The sequence below is a fragment of the Corvus hawaiiensis genome, chromosome 5 (assembly GCF_020740725.1).
Source record: "Corvus hawaiiensis isolate bCorHaw1 chromosome 5, bCorHaw1.pri.cur, whole genome shotgun sequence".
NCBI lineage: Eukaryota > Metazoa > Chordata > Aves > Passeriformes > Corvidae > Corvus > Corvus hawaiiensis.
In genome coordinates this window covers 14,354,274-14,370,741 of record NC_063217.1, presented here as the reverse complement: position 1 = coordinate 14,370,741, position 16,468 = coordinate 14,354,274, and positions in this window count along the sequence as shown.

Genomic DNA, 16,468 nt, shown 5'->3' with positions numbered 1-16,468 from the left:
ACTGCTTAAAGTGTCACATTAAAGAGAGCCTATCACAAGCCTGTATTTTATTTAATACAAATTTAGATTTTAGTTTCAACAAAAATAATTTCCCATAAGGATGACACTGTGTTTGTAGCTGAATGACCTTTCTCCAGGAATGTGAAGAAAGATTCGTACCACACTTCAGCACCTGCATGCTATTCCATCTTTAACTCTCCTTCATGCCCCACACAGAAAGTACAGAGTTTTGTCTTATCTGTGATATGCTGACATTTCCAACCCAATGAAACCGTAGGTGTTGTTTTCACACTGCGTTCTTCCAAACCTTCAAATTTCACTACAGGCAAACCTGTTTCAAGATGTTGCCTGCAGCACTATGTGAACTTGCTGTCAGATTGATTTATTTATGGATGATTGCTGAGTTTTATTCTCTTGAGGTCAATATTTGCTACATGTACATGTAGGGATAAAGAGCTGACATATTACCAGCATTTCACATAACTTTTATACTTCTGACAATCATTTTCTCCAGAATTACAAAGCAAATCAGTTATTGACTTTTAAAAATATACACTTGAAAATGGGAAGGAATAGTAGCAATTAAATCATAGAATAATAGAATATCAGAGAATACCTGGAAGGTACTCACTAGGACCATTGAGTCCACCTCCTGCACAGAACAAATACAAAAATCACATCATGTTCCTTAGAGTATTGTACAAACACTTCTTGAACGCTGTCAGGATTGGTGCTGGGACCACTTGCGTGGGGAACGTGTTCCAGTGCCCAACTACCTTCTGGGTGAAGAAACTTTTCCTAATATCCAATCTAAATCTCTCCTGACATAATTTTAGGCCATTCCCTTGGATCCTCTCATTGGTCACTAGATAGAAGAGATCAGTGTGTGGCTTCTCGCAGGGAGTTGTAGATTGTGAGGAGGTCTCCTCTCAGTCTCCTCCAAGCTGAACAAGCCAAGTGACCTCAGACTCTCCTTATACAAATTCCTCTCCAGACCCTTCACCATCTTAGTAGCCCTCCTTTGGACACTCTCCAAAAGCTTTATATCCTTCTTGGCTTGTGGCACACAGGACTGGAGGTGAAGCAACTGGAGTGCAGAGTAGAGGGGGACAGTACCCTTCCTCAGATGGCTGGCTATGCTGCGCCTGATGCTCCCCAGGACACAGTGCCCCCTGATGCACCCCAGCCCTCCTGGCTGCCAGGGCACTGTTGACTCATATTCAACTTGCCAGTAACCAGCAACTTCCAGGTCACTTCTCTCCAGCCACTCATTCTCCAGACTGTCTGTACATCCAGGGTTGCCCCATCCCAGCTGCAGAATCCAGTCCCTGCTGCCCAGTCCTCTGATTTGTCGAGGTCTCTCTGTAGGGCCTTTCTGCCTTCAGGGGAGTCACCAGCTCAAATTTTGTATGATTGGCAAACATTCTTTGTATACATTCAATTCCTGTGTCCAAGTCATTTATGGAGCTGTTGAAGAGCACTGAGCCGAGGATGGAGCCCTGTGGAATCCCACAAGTGACAGGTGTCCAGTCTGATGCCACCCTAGTCACTGTAACCCTTTGTGCCCAACCCATGAGTCAGCTGCTCACCCATCACATGAGTTCAGCCAGCTGTGAGCTGGACATTTTGTCCAGAAGTATCCTGTGAGAGTCAATATTGAAAAACTTGACTTAAAGGTTACATCAACTAGCTGCCCTTGAGCAAGTAGCTGGATAATGGTGTCATAAAAGGAGATTAAGTTTGTCATAAGCAGGACTTTCTCCTCATGAACTCATGCTGGCTGTGGCCAATGACAGAGACTGACAGGCCTGTAATTACCTACAGGTACAGAAGACCATCCTTCTATCCCTTATGGAAAACTGGGAAAACATTTGCCACCCTAAATGCTGACTCAGCACAAAAGCTGCGCAGCCCCCCACAGGGACTTTACAAGAATATCCCAGTTCCACATAGCTGAGTAATAAGTGACCAGAGGGTCACATGATGGAGAACTAAATGACATCACTTTGCAGAATGCAGCATTCTGACCTCCAGTATGCGTCACAGCAATTTAGGCAGTTTGTGCTAATGGAAGAAGCTATGAAAGCAATAATGGGTGCAGACACAGCCACAGCCTAAGTGGCAGTGCCCTGCCATGCCTTTCTCTCTGGCCATGCTGGCACCTGTCAGCCTGTTTCAAGTGCTTGCATCTTCCTGTACCAGTCTGCAAAGTTTGAAGAAGCTGGTCATTTTGCTTTGCTATTGCTTTGCTATTCTTTGCTACGCTTATTTTTTTTTCACCCTGGTTTTCAATTGAGGTTTAGTCATAAACTGTGTTACCAGGAGGGTAGTCACAGTTGTATGAGTCACCACAGTTATTTTAGTGACAACTTCTTCCCTGCAAAACCTGAACTAGAGGCTGACCTCCTACCGTGGGAAATAATGTCAAATTCCAGAAGATCATGTTTGTTCACATTCATTACATAAAACATTTCTAAGCCTCAACCATAGGACAATATTCCATGTACAGACCCTTATGCATGACCAGTGGGTGTTCTCACTTTGATTTTGTGGGATTAGCAGGCTTACAAGTATACATCACCTACTCAGAGGGATTACAATGCAATCACCATCTTTGGCAGAAGTCAAAAGATCCTGACAAACTAGCTAGGGTACTTAATACAAAATTATCAAGAAGATGCTGAGATTTTATATGTGTTGTATATTCTTTGTAGACATCAGAGCTAAAAAAATTTTTACATGTAACCAGTATGTCAATTTGAAGCACTGGATTAATTCATCTACTGTATTCTTCACAGCAGTTTGCATGCCTTCAGACTTCTTTAATACCATGTGTAAGCCTGGAACAAAGCAACAGTCCTGTTGAATGCCATGGTGCTTTAAATTTTTCACTGCTTGGGCTTCAAAAATGAAGCATCTATGAAATAAATCCTGGTGGGATTAGTGGATGTAGGGCAATGTTCCCTATAAATTTGAAACCTATAACAAGCTTAAATTTTCAATGCTTGCAGATAAATTAACAAAGTGCTATTCAAAGAAAACCTGTAACTTATTTGAACACTACAGTTGAGCACTACTAATGACAGAAAATACTGTATATGTGTCCCGGTTTGAGACACCCCGGGACAATATGTTATAGTAGTAGTCTTTTATTCTACAATTCTGCAATCTGATAAAGAAGTCATAAATTTTGCCAAATAGAAATATTAATCAATAAGGAAATGTGAAACTAAGCCTTTGTATAGTATCACATACACTTATGTAAGAGTCTGTTTCTATATTCTTCAATCATTAGGGCTAAACAGATCCCAGAAACTCAGTGTTCCACAGGGCTATAGACTAGTTACAATTACATTTTCATTTTCCCATTTAGAGAAATGTTTCAATATTTCAAAAAAATATATAAATCTTTCTTTTTAAGGCTTTAGGACAAACTGAAAGTCTTCAGACCTAGAAGAAAACTCCTGAAAAAAAACCAAAACAAAACAAAACCAAAAACCAAACAAACTAAAGAAATGAAAAAAAGAGATACATAATCCAAAATGATCTGGCACAGGGCCTTGAGAGACGCTCTCTCATAAAACTGACTGCACTAACACAACACTAACGTGGACCTTAGGAAAGATTATTTCCTGCTTTCTAGAGAAAGATGTTTCACCATAACCTCCTAGACAATTACAGTAAAATATTTAGACATTTCTCTGACACAAAACAAAAACACTTGGATTGCTGTGTTCTGTGTTTCACTTGGGTTTTGTTTTGCTTAAATGAGGCCCTTGCTGTGCCCTAAATTAGCTTCACAGAAACTTTTATACAGGACAAAGCTTTCTGCTGATCAGGACTCACAGTGACAGAACAAATAGCCGTGCAGGAAACCAACTGGGGGAAATCATCATTCTGAGGGATGTTTGTCTTGGTTTCTCTTTGTGTGTTCTGCCTTGGACTGCAGAACAGAGATCAGGGAAAAGTAGGTCAAGAGGTTTTTACACTGAAAGGTTTAAGAATTCCCAAATACAGAGGGAGGCAAGACAAAGGCACCTATTCTCAATTTATCTGCATTAAAATGTGTTCCTTACTTGAAAAATGAACTTGGTGGAGAGGCATAAACTTCCAAGCAGTTTGTGCAGAAATCATTCCAGTGAATAAACAGAGAAAGGTATCCATAGACTAAAATCCTGTTATTCTTGTTAGCATTAATTTCATTGAGCACAGGATCATGCAAAGGGATCTGAGGCTCCAGTGAACTCCACTCACAGTAAGGAAAGGGAATTTAGTGGTAATATTACATGTAACCCTAGCCTCTGCAGAGGCACATGAAGAACTGATTTATGGAATGGCAGCAGAGAGGGCACTGAGCAGGAGGATAGCTGACCCAAGAAAACAAGACATCAGCAAGCAACCTGGGCAGGGCTGTCAGAGACAAGTGAACTTTTGGGTGCAGAAGAGGAGAATGAGGCTTTAGTGGGGTAAAAGACATGATATTCATGGAGAAATAGAAGTAAAGGAGCAGAATGAACAACACAGTCTGTACTATTAGGCCAAAAGTCCATCCAGTCCAGTGTTCTGCTTCCAAAATTGGCTAAAAGACATGTCTAGGATATTCCTCTGGAACAGAGACGGGAACGCAAAGTATTTCCTGAGATAGCTGCACAGACACCCTCGCTTTTGGCTGAGTGAGCTGAGGTACCTGTAGGTAAGACAGGTATCTTATTTGAACTGCTCTCTTTGGGCAAGGGTCCTCATTTTAGGTTCCAGAATTTTCCCATACCTCTGCTTACAGCCACCATCTCCCTGTCTCCCTTTTCTGTGTTTAAAGCTGTTCTTGTCCTGTATCAATTTGCTGAGGAACTGGATTCATGCGTAAAACTGGCCAAAGACTCTGCCGAGAAAACCCAACTCAGACCTTTCTTTGCTAGTCATAAGAAAATATAATCACTTGCTTTGTTTGACATGAACTGCTAAAGAAGCATAAACATAAAACGAATATCAAAAGATCAAGAATCTCGGGATGTTAGTAAGACCAATCGTGAGGGTGTCAGCCATGCAACCCCCAGTTCCCACGAGGCACTGACAGGTTATCAGGGCTGAGCTGAACAAGCTGGGCCTTCATTTCAGCCACAAGTCAGACATTTCTGCCAAAACAAAGTTAGGTTTCAGAGATGCAATTTTCAACACCGGCAACCATCTTGTGAAGACCTCTACATAAACCTTGCAACACATTGCTATTGCAAACATCATCTGTTTTAGAAGGTTTCATATCTCTGTCTTTCCTTGGCATTCTAGACAGCTTCTGAAATATTATTTTTAAAAGGATTTTTTGTCAATACAACTGTTATAGCTTTCTTCCTAATAGATGAGAATAATGATTTTATGAAATGGCTCAGTAAGTAATATTATCTCAAGTTTTAAATGGTTTATCGATAAGTTACTTTCAATGGGAAAATTTTCTCCCTAGTCATTATTCTTTGAAGTTCTTTAGTAGCAAAATAATTTAATAGCAAAAAATTTCTTATGAAATGACAGCTTTACCCCTATTCTTAGTCTCTTTTTTTTTTTCCCATTACTTCTGTCTCTCGTCTCTCCTATGAAGGTATTTTCTCTTGTAGCCCATTAACAATTTGGATTCTAAAAGGGTGTTTAGGAGCTTCAAAGACCTTGGGTTTGTTGTTCATCTAGAACCAGTAACTGCACTTCCACTTGTCCCTGATTTTCCATGGGAGGGTCAGATAAAAGAATGACTTAATAAATGCCCCTCTGAAAAAGAACATGTGTATAGTCCTAGAAAAAGAAGTCGTCACCTTTTTAGGATCTTTTGTCCTCTTGCTGCTTCTCTCCATGTCAGCATAACCCCACAGGATTTCACCTACTTTGTCCTTCCTCTCTTGACAAATGTGCAGTGACCAAGTACAGAGTGGCAAAAAACCCATATTGTACTGGCAACAAAGTGAAAAGGTTATATCAAACAGGAATTGATAGCAGAACTTTGAGAAATGTCACCTGCAGAGACTGAGATTAATTTCTTGAACCCTAATCGCCTCTTCCCCAGTTATAAAATAAGCACATTATGAGCAAACTTCAAGTCTTGTCTTGCAGTTTGTACTTCACATTAAAAAAAAATGATATAATGATGATAAAGTTTCTGTCTTAAAATGACCTCCAAGTTATCAACCCCAAAGAACCTCCTTCTAATAATAGTGCCATTACAATTATCATTATATACACAATATGCAGAATCAATTTAATTATAGTAAAAGCCTTTGGAAACACTTTGACCACTGAAAGCTCTATACTACTGAATACATTTACAGCGAAGCAATTGGTTATATGACAAAAATATATAGTTTCATAAAAGACAACTGCTACATTACAGAGCAAATAAGTATTGCTCAAAATCTTTATAAAAGTCCTTGGGATACTCTTGATGTTGCTAGCTGTAAAATTCACTTTTTGTATGAGATAAGTTGGGTAAAAACAAAAAATTAAAGCAGTGCTTATGAAATTCCTAGAGGAATTTTGCAAAAAGAGACAAATTGGTACAATGTCTTCAAGAAAAATCAAGGATCTTTAGTGAGGTTTTTTTTTAGTCAAGTTCTTATTGAAATTGTTAAATGAGGATGGTGGCAAATAACAGACATATTTTAGTCTTATTTCTAGCCTTTCTGTATAATTATGACCAGTAGAAAGCATTTTGTCTCATAACAATCTTTCAGTTCTCATTCATGAATAGAACCATGCAATATAATGCCTTGCTTGAAGAACATAATGGAAATTATTTCAACCAAAAAATGATGATGTTATTAAATTCATCATGTATACAGCCACAATGAAAATTAGGGGTTCAGGCCCCTCTTCCATTTGTGATCTACTTTGAGTCTTTGGAAAAAAAATACTTGAGGCTACATTCAATAAGGACTTGAAAGCACAGGATTTTGGCCATAAGACAGATCCCCAGCCCAGGTAAAGTCTTGAAACCACAGTAAGATATAGAGTCTTATAGTTGCAGGTTTGCACCCACGAGCCTCACATTCCTAATGTTGTATTGTATAGACTGCCTGTAGAAGTCAGTGGGAATTGCCAGGCATGGGACCAAAAATGCAAATGACTCTTACTATTTCCTAAATACCATGCACACTCTAGACTGATTTTGAAAATATGGCATGCTGGGAAAGTAGAACTAATAAATACTGAGAACAGAATACATAGCCTGAAATGACATGTCTTTCCAGAGGATGACTGCTGGCATCCATCCAACCAAAAGGTCAGAATCTGCCTTTTAAGACAACAACAGCTATTTTTTTTAAAGAAATGAAGATAGCTTTCTTTTTTCCCACTTTTAAAGTATAGGTTGCACTTACAAATAAATGCACTTCTTTACCTCATACCTTGCTTTTATTTTTTTTTTTGAATTGTCTAGTAGTTGGTATACTCATCCAGGAAGCACAAAAGCCCTAGCTCTAACCAATACCAGCCCAAGTTTGAAGAGTGGAACTATTCCTCTCTTGGTCCTGCAACAAGACCACTGTTAGGCACTCTACACTGAACCAAGAAGAAAGACCCAGGGAGAGCTCACAGCTCTGGTGCAGTATTTGCCCTCACCTAGGAGATGGGTCCTACGTTTCTCTCTCATCATGAGCTTTCTGTACAGGATGAATAAGCATATATGTATGTGAGAACAGAGTCCAAATTTCCTCCTCTGAAATTAATTTTCTAACTTCTGGTACACAAACAAACTTTTCCTTGTACTGTTTCCTCGTAAACTCCCAAATCTGGTATTCCTTCCTGCAAATTCCATCAGAAAGACAAGGGAAGTTCCCACACTCCAGTACCAGCCTCAGAGGAAAACACTCTCTACAAAGATGGGTGTTCTGTCCTTGGGCAGAGCCAAGGCTGGGGAGGGACCTTTTCCTGGGTGAACCACCTGAGTGGTACCTCTGTGGTGACTAGAAACCATTAAAAAAACATAAAACAGCCCAAAAAGTTCCATCATAGTGGTGGTTAGGGACCCACTGCTGGCACATATGAGGTATGTTCAGAGCACACTCCTCAGAGTTTCAGGAACACATTGATCTACAGTGAAACAAGTCAGGTAACTACTGGAGTTTCCCATCAAACAGGAGTCACAGCTAGGAAAGCTGCATGGCCACCAGAGTTTGCTTACTTAATTGCTGTAGGGTATGCCCAGCCACTGCCCTGGAGGGATGTCTCCTGAGATAAGGAGATTGCTCAACCTCCCAGCAGGACTCCCCCTGGGAAGGCAGCTACTCTTCAGTTACGCGAGGAAAAGACAGACCCAGAATCCTCTGGGAGACCCTATGCAGATCCTTTGTAGCCCATTGGCCTTTACCCTCTGACACCCACCCCCTGTATCCCTATAAAGCCAGGCCCCTGCCCCTGCAAGGAGAGAGCTCTCGTCCCTAGCCTCCCCTTTGCCGGAATATGGGCCAACAATAAAGCTGCCTCGTGCGGAACAGCTACACGAGCCTTTCGTCTCTCTGGTCTGGCCTGGAGGCTGCCCTGCAGAGCTGAGCTGGAATCACGAGCTGACAATCACTAAAGAGCTGACAGCTTCTGCAAGGGCCCTCCTGGCCAGCAGCTGAGGGAAGACACCGGGCCTCGGGGAGGTGATTCCTTTTGGGACCATCTCTCCGGACTGGTCACAGCTTCCTCGGTCAGAGCTATTGACCCCTCACCAGCTGTTACGAATCACCATGTTGGAATTTGACGTTTAATTCCTGTTCTATATGCCTCAGGACATTTTGAATGGGGAGGTTTGTGGTATCTTCATATGACTGAAGATTTAGGCAATGTTTCCGAAGACTTTTTCAGTCACCTCACCTGTAAATGAAACTCCAGTATATGGGCTGAGGATTCAGTAGAAAACCAGATGCTTCAGCAGCAGCAAACCTTCTAAACTCAAATATAACTTATTTCTTATGAATGGGAGGGGCTTAGTCAGCAGCTTAGAGAAACATTAGTTACAGAGATTCAGGCTTTAATATGAGCAAAGGTGAGACAAAAGAAGACAATTTAATCAAGTTAAATCAAGAGAACTTAATAGGAAGGAAGATGGAAGCAGAGTACATGGCAAATGATTAACAAGAGGCAGATTGGGTGTTCATCATATGACCAGACACATCCTTGCAAGATGTGTGGCAAGAAAACTTCCAATGAAATGAAAAAAAACCTTTCCAAGGGCCTTTATATAATAAATACATATATCTAAAAAGAAAAAAACCACAATCATACTTTCCCAAGGGAAAAAAAATAGAAAGGAATAACAAATACAGAAGACATTTGAATTGTTTCCTGATTTTTTTCCCTAATGCTTCCATCTACACTAGAAGAGGTGGCTTTGCAGGTATGAAATTCACTATTATTACATTCTTTCAGGGATTGCAGTAACTTTTTAGGAAATTAGAGGTCACATCTGGATTCACTTTAATTACAGAGATGGCCCATTAAAAAGTTAGTGTGTTGTCTGTTATTTCTCAGAATTGCCTAACACTGTTTTCAACAACAATATCTGCAAGTGGCCTATCAGTCTAAACATTTTTTTTCTTTTTTTTTTCCTTTTTTTTTTAAATACGACCTAAGAGGTGAAGGACTTCAGTGCAAAGAACAGATTTTAAAATAGTGAATCTAAATATCCAGAAAATACATATAGATACTTTGAAAAATTCTGATAAATATTAAAATGTTTTATTTCCTGCACCAATACTTTCAGGCATGTTACAGAAATATATGCATATTTTTAATATTAGTTTTAATTTCTAGCCATGGATGATGGATACCCACCTGTAAATGCAAATCCTGTTTTAGGATGACAAATTTGTACTGGGATCAAGAACATATATGTTTGATTACCTGGTCAATAAAGACGTTTAGGGATGCACTAGAAAAATAAGCCAGGCAGATAGATTGGAATGATTTTGGCTGCCCTAATACTTTCTGATTTAATATCTTCATCTTCATATGAAAATCAACATTTTTACCTTCATCCACTTCAAGGTGGATAAACACCTGTTCAAAATTTCCTGTTCTCTGCAATCCTCCAAATGGTGAGGAAAAGCTGTGACGTTGCAATGGCTGTGATGCTGGCAGCACTTCTGGCTTTTCACATGATATTTAGTTCATCCAGAGTCAGCCTTCCTGTATGCAAGATGTTTCAAGCAGAACGAAACCTGAGTGCTTAGACATTCACTCAGACGTGCAAGGAGAACTTTCTTGTGCTGAATGTGCCATTCTGCTTTTGGGGAGGCCTTTTAGCCTTTGTAGCAGTAGAGTTTCACATATGATGTGCCTAAATAGGAGATAATGATTCACACAAAACCACCCCCTTAACTGCAAAACTTTGTAACTCAAATGGCAAGCCTTAAACTTGCACTGTAATGCTGTTTAAAGTGGAGACTCACAAAGCTTTGCTCTGCTGTACTGGAGTGAATATTAGTAGAAAACAGTAGTTGCCCAAGCTCTCTGGATACATCAGATAAAATCTCATGTTTTTCTTTTCGTTGCTGATGTCCCTGACAGTTTAGGTCATCAGAGAACATAACACTTGCCAGTGCAGTTGGATTGGATTCTACAACCCAAACTTGCTCCAGTCTTGCTCATCACACCCAATGTCACAGCACTTGAAACTGTTAAATATCTGTCCAAATCTCCCAGCACATCCAATCCTTCATCTGGACATTGCCAAGTCATTCAATATGCAGATGAGAGAAATTGTTTCACCGGTAGGTCAAATACTTCTTAAAAAAAACCTTTTAACAATGGTAAATCAACAAATTGGAATGGAATCTTAATAAAAATGAAGAAAATATACATATATGGTAATGAAAATCAAACCTGTTAGCATCCAGTCGCCAAAAATTCTGTTATGTGAACATAAGAAAAGAAATATGCTCCAAAGAAAGAAAACAGAAAATATTTACTGTGACTCTGGGGAAGGAGATGCCCATACCACTCACAAGAAAACAACCTGACATTCTTTATTTCAGGTTGTAGTTGATCCAGCACAGGAAGTCAGCAAAGAATTCCAGCCTATTGCCTCACACTTTTTTAAGCTTACTTTGAGACAAAATAACGTGGTGTGGTTAGGAGATAAACTGCAAGTGGAAATTTGAGGGACTCATGCTCTAATTTTGGCATTATTTCTTCATCATTTCATTGGCTTCGGCTCACATCTCTGTGCCTTCAGTAAAATATAGACATTGAGTACCTTTGAAATCTGCTGATTAAAAGGGTTTTTTTTTAAACAACAGAATTATTCTGCTAAGTTAAACCTTTGCCTTGCATGTATCTTACAGCTTCCTTTGACTGACAGCTTCTTTGCTCTCAGCTGCCAGGAAATTCTGACCCTTCTCATTGTAGCACACCCATTCTCTTGAGGACACACCATGTGCCTGCCAGCCCCACTCCCTTGCATCTCGGCAGAGTGAAGATACTACTCAAATGTTCAATATTGCATGAAAACAAGTGCAGAAGTCATGATGCAGCCAATTCCACGTGGGGAAAAAAGGCACATTTTGGGAGGGACCCTTGCAGCAATAACATTCAGAGGTTGTTAGTAATATGCTTTGGGTTGAAAACACAAGATACCTTGAATTATTAAAGAGATTAGATACTTATAAGCAGTAAGATGGGTGCAGAAAAGCAGTATGGACTTACAACTTACCTGTTTGGAAATAACATCTTTATTCAAAGTCTAGTTTTTTCTCATAATTATTTTCTTGATAATTATTTTAAATTATTTTCTTAATTATTTTGTTTTCATTTATCAGAAGCCTGGAAAATGACTATGGAAGTTTAGCATCTCACTTTCCATTTCAGAATAGATTTGTGCTGCAAAGGGGCACAGATTAGAAAAACCAAAGTAAGGAGCTCTTTGACTCCTCTCTCTTTCATTCAAAGGCAAGTGGCAATGCATCTAAAATAGGGCTGATATTGCAAATGTCACAGCCCTTACCACAAAGAGGACAAATGAATGGGAGCAGAAACCTAGGTTGACAGCTCCAGAAAAATATAAAAACCCACTCTTTTTTTCAAGTGCGACCATTCCAGAAAAGTCTTGCCACAAATCCCAGGCTCTATTAAGTTGTCTGGGCATCATGGCTATGACATTATCCCCATCCTTATTCCTAGAGCTCAAAAATAAAAGTAATTGGAAATAACTTGAAAATAAAAGTAATTGGAAATAACCTAAGACTGAAATCCTCCAGTCTATAGAAAATGCACAATGTTTTAATTAACACTTTTAAATTCTGATCACATTCCCTTTTCAAGGAAGATAAATCCCCATTTTATTAGTTTTGGTGACTTTCTTTCAAAATGAATAGTGAAATACTGAGCCAGATACCCAGCTTTCACTGACTTTTACACACTATTTCAGTAGCCTTTCTGGATGTGATATGTGCACTTCTGAAATGTTTATTCATGAGAGTAACCCTTAACCATCACCCCCAAGGCATTAATTTAATGAAACTGAACATCTGACTAGGACAACAGCCTGGCCAACTATGCAGAATTAAGTCTAAGGAAAGTTTGTTACCCAGCTGATAAGGCCTGACTTCCTTTTGTATTAAGAAGCTGAATTGCGCTTAACTCAGAAACTGACTTAAATTTAGATAAAACATACTGGCAATCTATTGGCTGAATCAGATACTTCTCTGTTTCCTGTTTCAATCTCATATACATCTCTTCTTCTAAAACAGAACCCTGCCAAATCCCTTCAACCATATGTTCCTTGAGCATTTCTTTACTTTAGGAAGTAACAGATGCCTGCCCTAGGGGGAAAAATCAATTTATTTCTGTAACTTGTTTCCAGTAATGTAACAGAGTTATTTTGCTTTAAGGAAAGGGCAACCAACCCTGAAAGGATGCTTCTTTTACCTTTAAGAAATATTACATAAGTGCTTTGTACTGAATAATTTATGAGCTTATACAGAAGAGTTATTCAAAATAGCTCAAACTGTACATTCATCATAACCTTTTTCTTCAGCTTTCCCCTAATTAATGCATCTGAAAATTCCTAATTTTAAGTTTCAGGAAACATGCATGTTTGGAAAAGTATCTCATTTTATGTTTGCAATGAAATATACATGAACCATTTATGAATTTTAATGAATTTTTATTAACTTTGGTCAGTTAATATTATTCATTAACAATTCATAAACACTTCAACCTACCCCTATTATGCAGCATTATGAACTCTTATGAGAGTGTTTGATACGAAACAGTCATGATAACAATTTTGAAATAGAGGGGAAAAAAATCAAAAAGCTTCTTCATATGCCAAAAACATACTTTTCTCAAATTAAACTTTCAACAGGTTCATAGATACTATTCAAGTGGGTCTGCATGCATTTGTTCCTGTCTGACTTTAGACCTAAGACAGTGCTATCTCAATCTGGAACATATCCCATCTAGAAGTTTTGACTTCACCTAGACTAGTCCCACTGTAAAATGCAATATGAGATTGTGGTTCAGTTATGTTCATTTGTTCATATTGCAAAAAGTAATTCTTCTGCGTATCACTTAATGGCACTGGATTTTTCTGGGTAAGAGTGTTAGGATTTGACTTTTAAAAGTATTTGTGAAAGAAGTAAGGGTTAAAAAAGAGGCAATTTATTCTTCTTTGCAGGCACAACCAATTCAGCCTTTGGAAGCTCTTTGTGTGGTTATCTGGAAAACTGGCTGTATACATGTCCCTTTTATGCTTTTGTTACAGTCACTTCCCCAATACTTGCAGAAGACAAACATGACTAGTTTTTCTCTAGAGAAGAGCAAAGCTCCTTAAGGTCACTTATAAAGCAGGTACACATGTTCTGCATATGAACCAAATTTTCCTACAGCTAAATGTTAAAGACCTGAGCTGCTAGACTGCCACTTCCCAGAGAGGAAAGGGCCAGCCTGATGCAGGCATGTATGCTGGGAAGTTACCCTGAGCAGCAACGAACACTGCTCTGTGGATGGGAGCTGTGTCTCAGCCTCCAAGTGCTCTCATTATGCTCTAACTTTCCTCTCCTCTCAGCACCTGGGGTTTTCTGAACACCGTTACTAAGTGTTTAATTAACATGAGGTGTTTTAGGGATATGAATTTCACTGCTCCCCAATGTCAGGCATTTGAACACAAAACACTGGCCTTGCTTGGTTTCCACCTGTACGCTACTCACCCAATTAGATGGATGAATGTGTAGCAGATGGATTTGTAGCCAAATGCTCAGCTGCCCAAACTCTCTCTGTGATCCTTCTCTAGGCCAGAAAAGCATGTACCAAACAGGAGCAGCTGACCTATGCACTGCCTGTAAAATCTGTCACAGCAAGGAATTTCACCAAACCATTTTTATTGTCAGAGGCAAAAGAAATTGGGAGAAAGTGGCATTGTGCTGATAAGAGCCCATGAAGTATACAAGAAAATAAAATTTGTTGAGAATGAAGGTAGACGAAAAACATCCCCATTGACAGAATGAGTTCTGTGGGCACTTTTTACTTTTTGTCAGGCCTCTCAATCTGATTGATCAATAATGTGCATGTTTTAAACTATTCCAATCCATTCTATACTCAACATTTTAAAATCAATTCTTGGGTATTTTCCTTAGACAACGTGCCACAATTCACTCTCCTGTGCCTAATCCATCTACAAAATGCGTTCTGTCAAACTATTCAGTTCTTTCCCTTGAATGAAGCACATTCCATCAAACCAAGCTGTCTGTTCTTACGACAGAAAGAATTCTGTCTAACGTAATAAGTAGTGTATGAAGAGAGGTATTTAATCTAACATATATGTTTAACAAAAGGAATCATTCCTTGTTTGGCAAGACATTTTAAATTCTGTATGAATTTTAAAATACTGCACCACTGTAAATTGGCAAATGAATCCTACACAGCTTTTGAACAGAGCAACTGTTGTATACAAAATCTTTCTAAAACCTTCTCTCTTTAGAAAATTCGGGAACAGGAATGGTGGATATTAACTAGCTTCACGCTTTGTAAACTTGAATGAAACTACTGAAAAATTGATCTGGTTTTTACTCCTAAAAGGTTTATAGCGATTAACTGTTACAGAGGGAACTGATTAGAGGCAGCTACAGCACCTGTGATAGTATACTGAGAATTCCTTTAAATATGCTTATCACATTCACACTGGTTATTATTGGGTAATGAAAATCTCTTTATTCCCTCCTAAAATCCCAGAAATAAAACCCAATTCTTTTCAAAAGAATGAAAATGAAATACGACCTTAAAGACGCACATTAACATTCCTGACATCTGGTCCAGTTGTCTGATTTTGCTTTATGCCAGGGATATTTCAGGGATGGCAATGAACACTGAAATTGCAACTGACATGTCATTTGTACTCTTCCTCCTTCTGCCATGTGAATAACTCTTACCAGAGCTTTTCTATGTGAAAAGCCTGGACAGGAAATATATGTACACATACTGCTTGGGTTAAAGGTTTTAGTAGTATAAGCTTCATCTGACTGCATTACTTCACCCGACCATCACAAGTTATTGTAAAAATGGATAGATAAAATGTTTATCCTAACACTCTGTATTACTTACTTCATGATATATGTCACATTTTACATTACCATAACTATTTCAAGTATGTAATTTGGGCTGAACTTCTATTTTTTTGTCATATTGTTTTGCTAAAACATTATACTTGAGCTCTTATTTGGGCTGATGTTTGCCCAAAAATATAAAAGTAACCAGACTCCTTATAGGATGTAAGAGATTGAAGGATTATAACCTTTACCAGAATAGAGGTTCATATGTGGTCTTGGTGACTCACTAAAAGCACTGATTGGTGATAAAAACCTAACACCTCAGAAATAAGACAAACAAGTGCAATGCTGAGAGGAAAGCAGCAGAAAATCAAGTCTGATCGAGCACTGGAAAATGACCTTGAGAAAAACTGTGGGGGAACTCGAGAGATGAGCAGTATCTGAAAAGGAGGTGGCAATTACAGAAAAATAAACTTTCCTGTGAGAAATCTCTATAGGAAAACAGATTTTCTACAGTCTTGATAAAAATGAATATTTGTCTTCTCCTCTTATTCAATTATATGGCCCTGAATTTTGGCTAAAGTCTTCAACATAAAAGTGTGATTGACTTTTATAATTCCATTTTGCTTGAGAATAAACCAAGAAATGTTCTCCTGCATACCACCTGCAAACCCAGCTGATTTAATTACTCTGTCTAATTACACATCTGGCAAAACCCAGCATGCTTTCCCCAGTCAAAGCCAAAAGATTTTCTTAAAATATGTTATTGAACACCTTTTCACAGCAAACAGCAAATCAGACTACATATTCATATTTATGTATATACATGTATGTATTTGCAGGGGAAAATACCTGGTATTATAACATTATTAATGTCTTAAACTTAATGGTACAGGGAGAAATCTTGGCTACATTTTAAGATGAGAGAAAAACAGTCAAAGAGCAGGTAAGGCACACGAAGT